Below are 18,429 nucleotides of genomic sequence, written 5' to 3' on the forward strand. Positions count from 1 at the left end.
TTCGGCCCCAGCAGCGGAGGAGGTGGGCGGAGCAGCGTGTTTGAGCTGCAAGTGGCCGACACGCCAGACGGCCAGAAGCCGCGCGCTGATTGTTAAAGGCCCCTTGGACCGCGAGGCCCGAGACTCGTACGAGTTGGTGCTGCGGGTCCGCGATGGCGGCAGCCCGCCTCGATCCTCACAAGCCCTGCTCCGGGTGGCCATCACGGACGTTAACGACAACAACCCGCGCTTCGAGAGGGCGGTGTATGAGGCCGAAATGGCGGAGAACACCCCCCCTGGCACCCCCGTCCTGCAGGTTCGAGCCGCGGACCGTGACGTGGGTGTGAACGGGCAGGTGGAGTACGTATTCGGCCCGCCACAGAATCGGTGCGCCGCCTGCTGAGGCTGGACGAGGCCACCGGCTGGCTCAGCGTGCTCCATCGCATCGACCGAGAAGACGTGGCCCAGTTGCGATTCACCGTGACCGCCCGCGACCGCCAGCCACCCGCACGACCGGACCACCGTTGTCCTCAATGTGCGCGACGAGAATGACAACATTCCCGTGGTGGAGATCCGCAAGATCGGACGCATTCTTGTGCGGGACGGGGCCGCCATGGTGCCCGAGAATGTTCTGGTGGACACGCCGGTCGCCCTGGTGCAAGTTTCCGACAGGGATCAGGGAGAGAACGGTGCCGTGACCTGCACCGTAGTTGGGGACGTACCCTTCACGCTGAAACCGGCGGGGGAGACGGCACTAGCCCCGCCCCCCGCCGCCGACGAGGCCTTCGATAGAAACCGCAAAAAGTACTTCCTGCACACCTCGGCCCTGCTGGACTACGAGACGACGCGCGAATACGCCGTCACCATCGTTGCGGTGGATTCCGGGAGCCCCAGCCTCTCCAGCAACAGCACGTTGATGGTGCGGGTGGTGGACATCAACGACCACGCGCCGACCTTCGCTCAGAGCGCGGTCGAGGTCCACTTCGCCGAAAACAACGCGCCCGGCGAGCGCGTCGTCACCGTGGTGGCCACCGACGCCGACAGTGGCAAGAACGCAGAGATCGCGTATTCCCTGGACCCCTCGGTCAACGGGGCCTTCTACATCGACGCCGATAACGGGGACATCCGCGCAACCGGCGCCCGACGACCGCGAAGCACGGGAGCGCTACGAGTTTCGGGTGATCGCGCGAGACAAAGGGACCCCCTCCCTACAAGGCTCGGCCACCGTCATCGTCCAGGTCACCGACAGGAACGACAACCCTCCCAAGTTTGTCCAGGAGGTCTTCACCTCTACGTGAAAGAGAACTTGTTGGCCAACAGCCCCGTGGGCATGGTTACGGTCACGGACGCCGACGACGGCGAGAACGCGGTGCTCAGCCTGTTCGTGGAAGGTGGCGATGCAGAAGATGGCGGCGACGAGGGCGCAGGTCACGGCAGGAGGGACGAGGTGTTCTCCATCGAGAACAACACTGGCACCATTTTCTCCTCGGCCTCTTTTGACCGGGAACGCCGCAGCACCTACACTACACGTTCCACGTCCGCGCCGTGGACAGCGGGGAGCCCCGCCATTCTGCCACGGCCACCGTGTCTCTCTTTGTCACTGACGAGAACGACAATGCTCCCGCTGTCACGTCTCCTGCCAACGACTCCTACGCCCTCCTGTCCCCCGCGAGCAGCGCCCGCACCGTCGTGCGCACCGTAACGGCTTCCGACAACGACTCCGGGTCCAACGCGGACCTCCGCTTCTCCCTGGTCGGAGGCAACCCCTTCCGCCTGTTTGACATCGGCCCCGTCAGCGGGGTCATCACCCTGACGGAGCCCCTGGAGAGGAGGCACCGCGGCCTCCACCGCCTGGTGGTGCGGGTCAACGACAGCGGCGTGCCGTCCCTCTACACCACGGCGCTGGTGCACGTCTTCATCAACGAGAGCCTGACCAACGCCACCGTGGTGGACGCCCAGGTGAGCCGACACCCTCCTCTTCATATCACATGACAGCCGGAAGATGAAATTTCATTACCGACACCGTGAGGGCAGAGTCACTTTACGCGGCGGCGGGCCGTAGTCGGCCTCGGCTGCTGGACGTTGCCGTTGTTCTAAGTGAAGATAAATGGAGGCGGCCGGGAGGAGCGGGGGCGGGGGCGTATCTGCGGGCGTGGCGGAGGTGAATCCGAACCCGAGAAGGGCGCGCGGCGGAGCAGCAACAGCAGGTTGTGTAGTACAACGCACAACAACAGGGACTCGTCCCATATTCAAACGCGGTGAAAGCCGAGCCGACGGCAGCCGGGGCCGTCAGGACGACTGTTGAATTATATATTGTTGAAAAGTGTCGTTTTTACAACAAATTTGATAACTACACACCTACGTGTTGGCAGGTTACGGTGCAGCTGTAGCGGTGCAGCGCGTATTAAATATTAAAATCGTCATTACCACCAACCAACATGCTAGGACGCAGCACGTCTTGGCCCGTACGCGGTGTCCTGCCAGGAACGCTGTATGATGGGGGGGGGGCGAGCCGTGCCACGATAATTGAAATGCCGGGGCGCAGCAGCAGGAGGATGGACGTTTAAACGGCTCGGGGACACTCGCCGTGGGCTATAAAGCGAGGACGCTGTTATTTTGGAGAGGAGACAGATTGTTTATGATCGCCTCTCTTCTTTCCCTCCCCCTCCCCCTCTCTCTCTCGACTTCATTTCAATCCCGCTCCTTCTTTCTCCACCCCGTCCCCTGTCGTCCCCCGTATACCCTTCCGCCACGTCACCGCCACGTCCCTTGTTCTGCTGTCCATATTTTTTCCCTCCGTGCCTTTTGCTTTCACTCGCCCTCTTTGTAACTGGCCATCAATCACCCATGCTGTCCACATCCATATCCCCCACGCCGCTGTCCTTCCCCGTCCTCCTTTATTGTGCCGTATATCTCCCGTCCCGTTCTCGTCCCAGGTGTCCCGCAGCCTCGCAGCCCCGCTCTCTCTTGACATCGCGGGTGACCCGGACAGCGAGCGGGCCTTTGGTAAACAGCCCCTGAGCGTGGCCATCGGCATCTTGGCCGGCGCCGGCCGTCATCCTGGTCATCCTCCTGGTGGTGACGGCGCGCCAGTGCGGCACCCAGGGCAAGAACGGCTACGAGGCGGGCAAACCCGAGGAGGACCTCTTCAGCCCGCCCGCCTCCGCCCTGCAGCAGGACAAGCGGAACGGAGTCGGCGAACGTGGCCGCAAGCCGCGGCGCGACAAGCGCAACGCGGGCGCCTCCACCAAATCCGAGCGCTCCCTTTACAGCGGGATCGTCACCGTCAACGGCTGCGGCGGCCGGCACGACGACGAGGACAAAGAGGAGGAGCTCAGCAGCGCGAGCGAGCGCATCGCCGCCCGGTACTGCGCGGCGGCAGAGGGCGACCCCAGCAGCCCCCGCCTCGGCACCGCCCGGCGCCACCACCACCAGTCCAGCCCCGACCTGGCGCGCCACTACAAGTCCAGCTCCCCGCTGCCCGCGGTCCACCTGCAGCCGCACTCGCCCGCCCATCGAGGGCAAGAAGCACCAGGCCGTGCAGGAACTCCCGCCCACCAACACCTTCACCGGCAACGGAGCTGGCACCGGCGGTGCCAACGCCGACGCCATGTCGCTGGGCTCGGACCAGTGCTCCGACTACGGCTGCCAGACCGCCAATAAGTACGCCAAACAGGTAATTAACTTGACCAATCAGGAGAGGCCGTCGGGAATACTGCCCCGGTGCATGCCTTTGTGGTCAATGGCAGCTTAATCCCCTGTTTCCTTTAGGGTCTTAGTGTGTGCAGCGGTACTTAATCCGTTATTTACTGCGGTTGCACCGTGGTATTTACTATGGGTTATAAACACCTACACATCTGTGGGATCTTAAGTAAACTACAAATAGAGAGGTTCAGATGTTCAATACCTTGCCTGCTGAGTTGATTTCTGCGCTCCTTTGAGCTTAGTGGATTGTCTAATGTGATTGATCGGCTTGCTGGGACTCTCGAGTGTAATTAATAGATGATCAGTAGTTTACAGATGTGCTGACCCACCACTGATGTCACTGAGCTAGGAGGTTCAAATATGATGTCATTCGCTTTGGGTAAAGTATTTGAATATGGTCTTCAATCTATCTAATATATGAGTAATAATGAGTTATAGAACAGTGTTATAATTTTTTGTTGCATTATTTAGATCTAATTTGCAGTGTTATAATCCCAAAACACAAGTCTGCTCTTGGCGTGGTTATTTATTATAGCTCTATGATTATTGTTTTATTAGAAATAAGGACTATTTACATTTAAGACATTTATCAGACACCCTTATCAAGAGAGACTTGCAATCAGGAGTTACAAGGACAGTCCAGCCCCTGGAGACACTCAGGGTTAAGTGTCTTGCTCAGGGACACAGTGGTAGTAAGTGGGGTTTGAACCTGTGACTTTGTGGTTCTGGTTCATAGGCAGGTGTGTTACCCGCTAGGCTACTAATAGTAGCAAATAGAGAAGAATTGCACAGAAAGGCTGTATTTCTACGTTCTTGGCCACCAAAAAGCCACCAACCCTATTTCTTAGTTTTTTTCTGTTCCAGTTGAAGTTGGTTTTCAAAGAAGTGCGTCCCTTACTGTCCCATTTACTTCATCTGCCCTGAACTCTTTTTTTTTTCTGTTCTTTTTTTAGCCACATTGGCTTCCTGTCTTCTGCTGCGCAGTGACAAGAGCGCTGTTGTCATTTTCATGTCACTGGAGCCTGACATTTTTCTAAATTCTTTAACCGCAGGGATTAAGACAGTTTTGTGGATCCCTTGGCATTAAGATTACAAGATGATATGTGGAGATGATATGTGGAGCCGTGGCAGCAATATGACAAGCCTCCACAGAACGGCAAGTTTGTAACACAGGATTTGGAAGTGTGTGTGTGTGTGTGTGTGTGTGTGTGGTGTGCAGTTTTCTCTGCCGACAGATTTCCTCGCAGTGTGTAACTGGTGGATCGTGGTTGACTTGTCAGTTTCACGTTAAAGAGCCGAAGACGGTCGGGCTGATAACGGGGCCACGAGAGAGCAGTGATTCAGGCTCACGCCGCGTCTGACCAATTAGCTCTTCACAGCTCCGGAGCGGCGGCGGCGCCTCTGCCTGTTCCCATCATCCTTTTCCCGGGATAACCGCACAACCGCGGGGACCTGCTCCCGCTGAGTGACAGTCGCAGCTCCGGCTGCACGGCAATCTTAAGCTGCGACTGCAGCGGAGTTTTAAAAAAGTGCTGACGCGGTCATTAGCGACCGCGGTGCGCCCTCCTCCCCGGCGCGCTTAATCAATTCATACATGCTCATGTGATCCCCACAAATGCCAGGAAGGTTAATCCATTACTGAGTCGATCCTCCTTAATCTGCCTTTCCAAGGAAAAAGGGGAAAATGCTTAGTAGGGAGTTTGCCACGCTGGCCCTCGACAGGCTGATACATTATTGATCGGGCTGTAATTAACTCCTGTCGCACCGTGCAGGGCGTGACCCCTCCTTCCTTCCTACCTCCGGTCCCCCATATTCATACCATTAGTGAATGAGTGAGTGTGTTTGTGCTTGCGCGCGTGTTTGTCCGGGATGGCAGTGTGAATTCGAGTTAATAGGGGAACGGATGTCTGTGTCTACGAGGGATTTTATTTTTAGCTGAACTTGTGATGCTCTTGGGTTTGTGTGTGACTACAGGCCCAAAGTTTGGACACACCTTCTCATTCAATGTGTTTTCTTTATTTTCATGACCGTTTACGTTGATAGATTCTCACTGAAGGCATCAAAACTATGAATGAACACATGTGGAGTTATGTACTTAACAAAAAGTGGAGACCTGACCTCCACAGTCACCGGACCTGAACCCAGTCGAGATGGTTTGTGGTGAGCTGGACCGCAGAGTGAAGGCAAAGGGACCAACAAGTGCTAAACACCTCTGGGAACTCCTTCAATTGGAGAACCATTTCAGGTGACGACCTCTTGAAGCTCATCGAGAGAATGCCAAGAGTGTGCAAAGCAGTAATCAGAGCAAAGGGCGGCTATTTAGAAGAAACTAGAATATAAAACATGTTTTCAGTTATTTCACCTTTTCTTGTTAAGTTCATAACTCCACATGTGTTCATTCATAGTTTTGATGCCTTCAGTGAGAATCTACCAACGTAAATGGTCATGAAAATAAAGAAAACACATCGAATGAGAAGGTGTGTCCAAACTTTTGGTCTCTACTGTATATAGAATAGAAATATTAGATACCGTTATTTCTTGTAAAAAGCACTGTATTATATGTAACACAAACAAGCAAAATAGTTGTCATATTAGGCACTTTTATTTAATTTGTAAAGAAACCAAAATTGAAACCAAGGCAGGGTGGCCAAAATGGAGCTAAATAAATAGGTTCATACATATGAAGTTCCAGGGCAGGTCATAACCTGCATGAGTGAATTTGCTTCTCTAACATCTGACGTGTGGATGTTTAAAAGAGAAGTTAAAAGGAGTGAATCATTTTTTGCTGTGAGTCTGAAGAACGGGCGACACCCTGAAAGCCGCGTGTGAGTGTTTGTAGCATGTCTGGGTCATGAAGTCAAGTGGGTTTCATGAGTGTTCCGTCCATGTGAAGAGTAAACATTGCGCCATTTGCCATCAGGAAAGGGGTTACGCCTCCTGCAGGAAACAAGCAGCGTGTTCAATACGAGCAAACTGTGGATGTCACAGCAAATACAAGTCAGTGGCACCAGAGGAGTTCCAGGCGTACCTGTAATTTAAAAAATTCGTCCCGGAGGGTGTTTCATAAACGGTGTGCATAGTAAACCCATCCAGAGTGTGAGTGTGTGTGTGCGTGTGTGTGTGTGGTCTTCTGAACATGTGAGCATGAGAGATATGCGGCGAGCGCTCCATATTGAACACAGTGGCGTGTGACTGCGATCAGTCATGTATCATTGATGCACAGGGGAGATCCTGCTGACGCTCCAGAGCATCACTTTCCCTCTCATCCACCCCCAACAGCACTCTTCCACTCTTCCATGCCCTCTACCCCTCTAAATCTCTTTGCTGCCTCTTTACTCTCTACACTCTCTCCCCTCCTCTCTCCCTCTCCCGGCCTGAATTCTCCACTCAGCACTTTGTTTTCCCGAGTGAAGTTCCTTTACTTTCTCTATAGTGTGCAGTTCTGCCCTGCGGCCTCGCCCGCAGGGCCCCACCCCCACGCCGTGAGGTCTGGGATGAGCCCGGGGGCGACACCTGCAGTCGGCTGCAACCCAATTATTTACAATATGAGTTGTGAGTCACGGATCAATATGCTCAGTGATAATAGTGAAAGCACACACACACACACACACACACACACACATACAGGCAGACAAGTGGCCTATAGGTGAGGTAACCCAAGACACAAGCAGGTGGAAGCAACAGGTCAGATGGAAAGGCGATACACTTGACTCTGTCACCCAGAACTACACACACGCACACACACACACACAACTGCCCAAGATAATTCCAACTCATTACTTATCCAACCAGAATCTCATATATTTTTGAGTGCCTCCATAATTTGGTTTGCGTGGTGTGTGTGTGTGTGTGTGTGTGTGTGGGTGTGTGTGTGTGTGAACACCATCTCATTTTCAGAAGCTGTCACCGGCAGGAATGTAGGGCATGTTGTACCCACACACATATAGACCTGCAGAAACAGGACTGAACTTACCCCCGGTTACGCGTTGCAGAGCCGGAGCTTCCTGCCAAACGCCGTAGTAGCGCGTGTCCATCTCACTTGTCCGTACCGTTAGATACCGTCGATGCTTTTCCACTGATCTTCTGCGACCGGCGGTCACGTTGTGTCAATAGATGCTGGGAAGTGAACTGGAAAATGATGACCGAATGGAGAAAGAATTTCTCATTAACGCTTTACGCTTTCAATTTTTAGTTTTTAACACACAACACTTATCTCTCTTACGCTCATTAATTCTAGTTAATTGTCTTCACTTGGTCCATTTGTTTGCTCAGATTTCCATTTAACATGAGCTCTTCAGGCTAATTTCGGAGCAGCAAAAAGCACCACAAGGGCAGTTTATGGTGTGGTTGTTTGTGTAGGAGTTGAAATGAGCTGTTTCAGTCTGTATGGGGCGCTCTTCAAAATTTGACACAGAACACACGCCAACACATCGTTCTCCAATTTAGTAAATTATTCGACTGGTTTATATACACCATGTATTAATACGACACTGGGTGAATGAACACATGTCTAGATGAAGGCGTGTAACAGGTTTTTTTTTCTGGTTTTCAGTTTCCGCCAGGTTGTTTGAGTGAAGTTTGTTCATGGCATTATTGAAACAATTCATTCAAGATCACAACTCTGGCCACAAAAACACATTCTGTTCAATCAGTATTCCTGTCTTGGTTGATGCTTCCCTTTTTTCACATATTCACACTTATTAAGGTTCCTGGTGAATGGCACCATCACCATTGTTCCTTCTGCAGCTAAACACAGCAATGATGGCACTTTCTAGCCTCAAATTCCAAACTGCGTTGAAGCAAACCATTGATCACCTGTCCAAGGACCTCCATCAGGTGAAGATTGTCTACTGGTCTGGTTTTCATCAGCAGGAACTGAGGTCATTACAAAAGAGAAAGAACAATGGACTGAGAAGAATAAAGAGCAGTGCTACAAAAGAGCTCGCTTCAGTCTGCCCTTCAGAGGTCAGAAAGAACAAGGCAGAGAACAAGGCCGAATCAACACCTAATGACATTAGAACCTTATTTCAGATCCTGAAAGGATATCTGGAAACTGTCAGAAACACAAGCTTCATACAGACTGTGGTTGCCAACTATTAAAAAAAAAATCAACCAACTCTTAATCTTGCATATCATTCCTGGGCAGTAAGCCTCAATGGTAACGGTGCATCATTCGCAGATCCAATGCATTTCAACTCAGGGAACTGTGTTAAGCGGTTGTAGGGCAGCATCATTTGCATTGTAGCACTATGTTCCTCAAAGGTTACCCTGTCATAAGCATTATTCCTATTAGGGCTGCATGGTAAAAAATGTTACAAATGGTATGCGGTTTTTAAATTTTCATTATACCGACATACCGCAGAAATATCACTCCTCGTGAAAATGTCGCATCACCTGTGCGAAACCACGCCTGCAACTGCACAGAGCGCACGGCAGGGTTTCCGCGGATCTTTAATGATCTTAAAAATGACGAGTAATTCTTAACAGGCCTTAAAAATTCTGCAGACGCAATAAATAAAATAAAACAAGCCTTCAGTCTGTCAGTAATTCCCCGGTTAGCTGCCACCGCAGTAATTCGCCGGGTTTATTACTAATTGCAGCACTCTGCCCAGTGCCCAATCCGTTGTAGACTTAATGTAAACTCTACGGCTGAATACAGAACATCAGTCGCCCCCTGAAAATATTACCACTCGCACCGTACAAATACCTGGTGTTGCAGTAGAAATGCCCAGATATGTTTTATAAGGTATACAGTTGTGTAATACTGTTACCCTTTTAAAATAGTTACATTTAAATGTACTTATCAAATTATATATCCACAATATATAACATCTAAGTCTATGGTTATGAATTTTATGCCATATCCCAATATAGAGTACATTATATGTAGAGATATTACAGATATTACAGTACCTTACAATAGATAAACACATCAAATAATAAGTTTATGTAAATAATAAGTTTAAGTGTGACGATAAATCACACAAATTTTGTTTATTATACATTTGTAAAACAACACTTATTCCATAGCTATTATTAATTTAATTAGTCTTTATATGCTGCTCATCGTGTGCTGGAAAACATATCAACCCAGCTCTAGATGGTCTCTGGAGATGAAATTTCTATCGGGTCTTCAAATGAGCTGAGCTATGATTGGTCCATTTTTCCTGTGTCTCTGGCCTCTTGGGCTCAATCTTCACAGGGAGCCGTTGAATCGCTTCTTCAGCCGGGTTCTTGCAGGGATTTTCCAATCTTGTGTGCATTTACCAGAGATGGGGCAGCGCTGTCTAGTGTTACAGTGGAGGGTTACCCCGCTGTCATTACAGTGCCTTTACCATCATCTTTTATTTTAAACGGCACAGCCACACTGTCTGTGCAGCCCTTTTACCAAGGAGACAACACGACAGAGTCGTCTCCGCAAAGCCAGCGTGACTCACGCAGGACGGCCGAGCGCAGAGTCATCTCGAATTTAATGCGATTCGGCCGGGAGAGGGACAGGGCGTAAGAGCGGATGTCATAAATACACAAAGTAACGTAAGAGCAGGGGGAGTCTGGGGGAGCAATCTGTCGGAACATCACAAATGAATATGATTCAATATGAGTGAAATAGAGGAGGAGGGGTATGAGTGTGGTGTGTGTGTGTGTGTGTGTGTGTGTGTGTGAGAAAGACGAGAACATCGCACGAACTCGAGCAGAGCCACGAGGGAGGAAGAGCAAGGGAGTTGTCTGTTTGAAGCGGGGGCAAAAGAGTGAGAAAAAGGGAGAGGTGCAAGGGAAAGAAAAGCGCGAGAAGCATAAAGAGTGTTAAAGAGTCAAGGGAAGCTTTCTGGAGTCTTGGCGCGGGCATTGAACAGCGATATTGTCTCCTCCCCGCCACCCCAAGTAAAGGCCGGCGTCAGGACCGGAGTACTAATGATACGGATCAGATCCTCGGAGAATAGGAGCTCTCTGGCGCTGCTCGCACGCGCTTTGTTATCACACTTCGCTTCGCTCGGCGGAGCTGAAAGCGAAAGCGGGCGAGGCGTGTGTGATGGGCGTAGGACATCGTAAATTAAACATGGGGCAGAACGTTTGAGGGGGTTAGATGAAGAGTTGAGGGCACCAGGAGTCTGTTGGACGATGGGCGCGTTAATGCTCGTCAGCGCGTTTGGAAGCTCTATGTGGGCTGGCGTGAAGGTTGCGGTTCAGCTGGGGATGTCTGTTGCCTTGCTTCAAACCCTCTTGCTTTAGGCAAGTCTAAGCATAGACATGGACCTCAGATCCCCCGTTTATGGAGCTCTGTGTGTGTGCGCGCTCCCTTACATAAATGAGTGGGCCTGTTGAGGCCTGTGGGCTTGTTCCTGGGCCCGCTCTCTGTTCGCGGCGTGTGCAGGTACGTCAATATCCGTCCCACCTGCCTGCACCAGTCTGCAGGAAGAACCTCGTGGAAAAGAGGGGCCCGTCCCACACAGTGTCTGACCAAAATAATGGGGGGTGTCAGGTGCGCTGGCGTCAGTGCGTGTGGGTTCACGCTCACATCTGTCAGTGCGAGGGTGCTGTATATATATATTTGCTCCCTTTCGTTTTCTTGTTTTCATTTAGTGAGTCTTCGTGCTGCTGTGAGTCGGTAGTCACGTCTCTTCACACCTCAACTCTCAGCACCTTTCAGACTGTGTTGGCAGTTTTTGCTTTGGGCACAAAAAAAGTTCTAAATTAAAACTCAATTATGAAAAATAGAAGAATTTAATGAGATGAAGAACTTTTATGGGTAATAAGCTGATGAACATTGGGTGGGAGTACAAAAAGAGTTCTAAAATTTCTACTGATGCACCATTTCACGCTTGTGGCAACCAAATCCAATCAACGATCTTATGAATACTTTTTATACGAAGTCCATGAGGATAATCACAAGCTTTTTAAGTCACTCTCATTGCTTGTGTGAAAATGATTTACTTGCCTGGCTTTGTTCCCAGAGATAGCTATGATTTCCTTAAAGGTCCCTATTATGAAAATTTCACTTTGTGAGATTATTTAACATTAATACGAATTCCCCTAGCCTGTCTAGCCAGACAGTCGGATCTGGAATTTGTGCCCTCATGTTGTCACAAGGGGCAAGGGTGCCTCCCCTTTCTCATGCTTTGTGCGCCCAGAGGATTTCCCACCCCTGCCCTGAAAAGGTGACCTTTAAAACCACTGATGGGTGGTAGGGGCCTAGTGGGTTAGACTGTTGTATTGAAATAGTCCAAATTGGTCTCATTCTAGAGCCCTGAATGTAAAGAGCCCTGAATGTCGGTGTACAGAATAACTAAACACACAGCCATTAATGTTTAAACCACTGACAATGAAAGTGAGTATAACCTTGTGTAGTGAAAATGTCCAAATTGTGCTCAAAGTGTCAAATCTTGTGTGGCCACCATTATTTTCCAGCACTTCCTTAACCCTCTTGGTTATGGAGTTCCCAGTCTGTTTCCCAGTCTGAGATTGCCTGGATTCCCTTAAAACCACACATGGGTGGTAGTAGCCAAGTGGGTTAGACACTCGTTAGACACACTTTGAACAGAAAACCACAAAGTCACAGGTTCAGTCCCCACTTCCTGCCACTGTGTCCCTGAGCGAGACACTTAACCTTGAGTGTTTCCATTGGGACTGTCCCTGTTAACTACTGTGTTGTAAGATGTTCTGATTGATAAATGCTATAAATGTGAAGCTTCTATATAATTCCAGCTCAAGTCGGTCTTCAGTATGTAAAATGAACACAGTACAGCTGTAGAAAATGACAGGACTTTTTTGGACTGTTAGCATTATTGACCCGATTATTATTCACAATCATGTTATTTTAAATAAAAAATCAATCAGCTCTTTACATTACTAAAATGATCTGGTGGTTCATTACTAGTAGCAATAGTAGTATAGTATATACATATAGTTGACCAACGTGAAAGTAGTCAGTTTATTGTCCGCCACTGCAGCGGTTCGTAGATCTCATGCCACATCATGTCAGCTGCAGACAGACCTAAGCCCATGTCAAATTCACCACTGCTATAACCAAGCTCTTCTCCATCTTGGATTTAGAGTCATCTTCGATTCTTTGTTTCTATCGGTTGAGCAACAATATGAGCTCAAAGTTCAACTGAAGTCACCGCAGTGTGGGCAGAAGCTGGCATGCTGCTTGTCACGGCATTTAAAATCACTCTTCAGATGTGCATGCCATACAGAATAGTAGGTTTCAGTGCTTGCCGCGTTCAGTCTGAACCCGGCTTTGTGTTTGTCTCATATTTTGGATTAAAAAATGGATCGGTAAGTGGATTGGCCCCGTCTGATAGATACCCAATACGTAAATGACGTCATTATCAGGATCCAATCTCAATATTAAAATGAAACCGTATACTGTGACAACAAACCCCTTGAATCTTGAATATTGTATCAGATCAAGCTTATACCTACATATAGCTGTTGCTTATCTTTTTATAACTGGAGCATGTTTAAACAGTGGATCCAATTTGAAAGTCCTATTAATCCTATTATAGGAAAGTCACATTTAATTCATAACCAGTTACAATACCAGTTACAATTACAAGTTACTTGACCCAGTAAGTTACTTTCCCCACAAGTTACTTTCCCCAGTAAGTTACTTTCCCCATGAGGCAGTGGTAGCGGCCCCATAATTAGAAGGTTGCCGGTTCGAATCCCGATCCGCCAAGGTGCCACTGAGCAAAGCACCGTCCCCACACACTGCTCCCCGGGCGCCTGTCATGGCTGCCCACTGCTCACTCAGGGTGATGGGTTAAATGCAGAGGACAAATTTCACTGTGTGCACCGTGTGCTGTGCTGCTGTGTATCACATGTGACAATCACTTCGCTTTGTACTTTGTACAGTAACTAGTTACTTTTATAATACTATAACACTGCTATTAACTCAGTTACTAGTGGTAACTAGAAAAAAACTAAAAAAACATACAACATCATAAAAGAGGAAGGCAAAGGTTTAAAATGTTCAGCATTCGGTGTTGTACATGTTTGAATACAAACTACAGTGTTTCAGTGTTTGAAGAATTTTGAACATTGACCACGCAAGCATGTAGATGATATAATCTGGGGCACCGGGTTGCTGCATCTTTTTTATTATGAGTGGCATCTTGGTATTCTACAGCCAAGGTTGCCCACGTCTTTCTCCCTGTTATCAGCTTCCTACTCAAGATTTATCCCACTCCATTTTGCCTCAAGGAATTTTATTGCAGACAATGGGATCTATACAATGCTGTATATTAGGTATTTAAGTTTATTTCCAGACAATTACAACAATTTATGTTGCTCGTGTGTTTAGCAGATCAGTGCATTTTATTGGTGATTAAATTAATGAGGCAATGACTTTTAACAATGTGTCCCGTTGTCTTCTTTTCTAAATGGACCATTAAAATTTTCAGCCTTGATTAAACACAGTTAAAGCAATATTTAAACTCATATATAATTATGCCTGCATAACTAATCTAGTTGGTCCAGAAAATAAATAAATTAAATTGCTTCTTAATCGTTTTCATGATAGATGAGAACACTAGATAGATATTTCATGATATTTAAGTGATATGTGGTAAATTTAGACTGATATTACAAAATCTACCTAAATTTGTCACATCTTGCCTATAGCACCACTTTGCAGCTTTCACAGGACTTTTCCATACTCATTGTTTTCATTAGTCAAGCCCATATGGCATTTATGATTGTTATCCATATCTGTATCATATTTCCGGTCATCTTCTTTCTTTATATGGGTTTATTCCATGGTGTCATTGATTAATCTTGTCCATGTATTTGTTTTATTTGTAGTCTGCATACAAGCATTTTTGTAAATATTGTATTAAATCAACACTAAACCAACACTGAAGTCAATGTACAGGTTCTCTAGAAGAGTGTAAATCTGCTCAAAATAACTAAACACGCTGACAACAAAGGTGAGTACACCCCTAAATGAAAATGTCCAAATTGTGTCAATATTTTGTGTGGCCACCAATAATTTCCCAGCGCTGCCTTATCTCTCTTGGTCATGGAGTTCATTAGAGCTTCACAGGCGGTCACCAAAAAATTCCTCTTCCACTTCTCCATGATGGTGGCCGAAGACCTTGCTCTCTTCCACCTTCCCTCTGAAGATTCCCCACAGATGCTCAGTAGGGTTTAGGTCTGGAGACATGCTTGGCCTGTCCAGCATCTTTACCCTCAGTTAATTTAGCACGGCAGGGGTCATCTTGGAGGTGTGTCTGGGGTCGTCACCATGTCGGAATACGGCCCAGAGGCCCAGTCTCCGAATGGAGGGGATCATGTTCTGCTTCAGTATGATACAGTACATGTTGGCCTTGATGGTCATTCTTGTTTTGTAATTCTTGTTTGTGGTCTCATCAGAGACTTCCAGCAGTCCCCGTCCTTAGTCTGCTTATCTTCAGCCAACGTGTTTGCGTGCTTTCTTGTGCATCATCTTTTGAAGATGCTTCCTTCTGGAATGACAGCCATGCAGACCAGTTTGATGCAGTGTGCTCCGTATAGTCTGAGCAGGCTGACCCCCCCACCTTCGCAGCCATGCAGGCAGTACTCATACGTCTGTTTTCAAAAGACAACCTCTAGATAGGGTGAGTTGTATCAGAAGATGTCGCAGGTTCAACCATTGTGTCTCTGAGCAAGACACTTAACCCTGAGAGCCTCCAGGGGGACTGTCCATGTCACTACTGACTGTAAGTCATACTGGAAAAAGGCGTCTGATAAATGTTGTCAATTTAAATGTAAATAATAGGCACATCTGCTCCCCAATTCACACCTGTGACCTTGTGACACTAATGAGTCACATGACACCATGAGGGGAAATGGCTAATAGGACACAATTTGGACATTTTGAAATATATATATATATATACACAAACACACAACGTACAGGCCAAAAGTTTGGAGTTTGTGTCTTTATTTTCATGACCATTTACATTGGCAGATTCCCACTGAAGGTATCAAAACTATGAATGAACACACGTGGAGTTTTGTACTTAACAAAAAGTGGAGACCTGGTCTCCACAGTCACCGGACCTGAACCCAATCCAGATGTATACTCATACTGTATGTTATGCTCACTTTGCCACCATTAATGGCTGAGTGGTTAGTTATATTGAGCAAATTTACACTCTTATACAAGCTGTACACTGACTACTTTACATTGGATGCAAAGTGTCATATCTTACGTGTTGTCAGTGATAAAGTATTTACAAAAATGTGAGGGGTGTTCTCACTCATGTGAGATGCTGAAAAGCCATGAATGAGCTTCCTGCACCTGATGTAACCATCTCGGGGTTTAAGTCATTTTAAGATCTGATGAAGACCACATTTTGTGACATTGGTTCCAGTATTGTGCTGCATTTGTCAGATATCATGATGTAATGCATTGTCTGTGTATTGTGCTTTTCTATCTTGTTTAAATGTAAAGAAAGTAGAATCATCCCTCCATCCATCTATCCATCCAGTGCCTACACACCCTCTCATATGCTCAGAGCCCCTTAGGCCACAGCAACAAGCTGCGTAACCCAAAAATAAACTTCCTCACTCCTTGAGAATTAAATCAAAACCATGCAAATCAATTGGCCAATTACGGCCACAAACACGTTTCCCTGGAGATGAAGTGTTGATGCTTAATTGGTGCGATGAAAGAGAATGCGCTCAAGATGACAAGCGATATACAACATGTTGGAAAAGAAGTGTTGTTATTGTGAGGGTTATTATTATTATTCTTCATATATAAAGACAGAAGTGAGCTTGTTAAACTGTGTGATACACCACTTGAGTCATTTTTTTTGTACAAGTTTATTGCATCGTTTTACTCGGAAAACCACTTTCAATACTGCAAGTTGAGAGGTTTGCCAAAGTGAAGGAGGTGAAAAGTCTCAGGTTTGACTCACTCGCAAACACTGACTCTTCAGCAGTCACCACAGCACAGTGTACTGCTCAGACGCATCACGATTCGCTCACACCCCTGCACGGTGGCAGAAGGAGCCCGAGTGGGCAAGAGTCACGCCTGTCAGGAGCTTCTGCTGTGCAGCCACGCATCTTTGCTCGTGTGTCCAGTTGAGAGAACAAACATTTGCCTGCTCTTAATTTAAAATGAGCCACAATCTGCTTGCGATGCGTCATTTCACGACGCAAGTTTTGAGTCATTGTTGACGTGGCCCCGAACAAAGGAGATGCTTTAGACAGCATGGCTGAGACATTAAACAGCTGTATATAGAAAATGGTGATGTGGCAAACATGAGCAACATGACCCTTTTCATAAAAGACGCATTGTCTCTTTGCTTCAGATCAGCATGATGGCATGCTTGCTAATGAGTGACACACTTTTGATATGATAAAGATTTTTTGCATAAAAGATTATTTTTTTTTGGTCGGGTCAAACAGGCAAGAATGACTTCAGTCGTTTGTTCTATAAGGATGAGCAGTTGCGCCTGGAAGAGAATAGAACTGGTGGGATGACAGAAAGAGACCAGTAGGCTCTGTGTCATAATGTCCCTCTATGTCACACACGGGGGCGAGCGCGCACACACACACACACACACACACACACACACATACACATATTGCAGCCCTTGTCACGGCAACCACAGACCCCTGCAATACATTTCGGGGCTTCTGTGTCCCCGACTGGATTATGTCGTCGGCATGTCTGAGGTCTTGTGTGTGCATGCTCGTCATTGTGAGACTCTCTTTCATTCATAATGAATTAGAATTAATGTGGGAAGTCACTGGGAGGCCATTGTTTTCGATACAGAGGTGCATCCTGACTGGTTCTTTGGTACGATTCATGTGTTTTCCTATCTCAACAGTCGCAGCAGCACTGCTCTTTCACTCTGTGTTGAAGCTATGAGGACATGAAACTGAATTCTAAGATTGTATATATATGTTAGGGAATCTTTAGGCACCTCACAATTCGATTCAATTGCGATTCAGAAGGCCGTGATGCGGTTATAAAACGATTATTGATTTCTCCGCCTTCATATTTGTAACCAAAATGAATTTACTTCCAGTTTCTTTTTTTTTACAGCTGTGAAATAAAAATAAATTGTGCTGAAATCACAGCTTTGACACATACATTATTTTGAACAACATAAACTACTTATTCTTATACAAAACTAAATAATGAAGAGTCTAAACCTGTAATTTCAGCAAAGGTCTCAATATCTTTGACAAAAAAATATGTATAAATAGAAGCATAAAATAGAACAGTAAATTCTGCACCAGCAGCTCAAGTGATGCTTTCTGGCTTAACTAAGTGGAATAAATAAGGACATAAATACAGCTTGCCATATTCACAAATACTTTAATGCAAGACTTTCAAACAATATCTTGCACACCACGCTGACCTTGTGCATGCATAGCGATTAAGGTTGAAGTTTTGCAGCGCACCATGATGCATTTTCGTGTGACCAATGGAATAAGCAGGCTAGTGTCCGTTCTGCTTCTTCAAAACACACACACCCAGAGCGGGAATGGTGGAAAAGCTGATCTTATCAGTCTCGGAGTGTCCGAGGACTGATACACAACATTATTGTCTTACCAGGACAGTGGTAAGATGGGTGCATCTCGCTGGTTTTGCGAACAATAATCAATTAGTAACATTTTTAAATAGATTCAGAATCTTTCATTTCCACATCGCCACGCATCGAAAAATGTATGTGTATTTATATATCAGTGCATATATACAAGCACACATTTATGATACAAAAATGTTGTACTTTTATAAATTGT

General features: G+C 47.1%; 1 pseudogene; it reads left to right on the plus strand.

The window, feature by feature from the left end:
- Positions 1–6: 6 nt before the first annotated feature.
- LOC114777324 (protocadherin-7-like) overlaps positions 7–18,429 on the plus strand; it is a 29,004-nt pseudogene continuing 10,581 nt past the window's right edge.

Source organism: Denticeps clupeoides, unplaced genomic scaffold, assembly GCF_900700375.1.
Source record: "Denticeps clupeoides unplaced genomic scaffold, fDenClu1.1, whole genome shotgun sequence".
In the NCBI taxonomy this organism is placed as follows: Eukaryota; Metazoa; Chordata; class Actinopteri; order Clupeiformes; family Denticipitidae; genus Denticeps; species Denticeps clupeoides.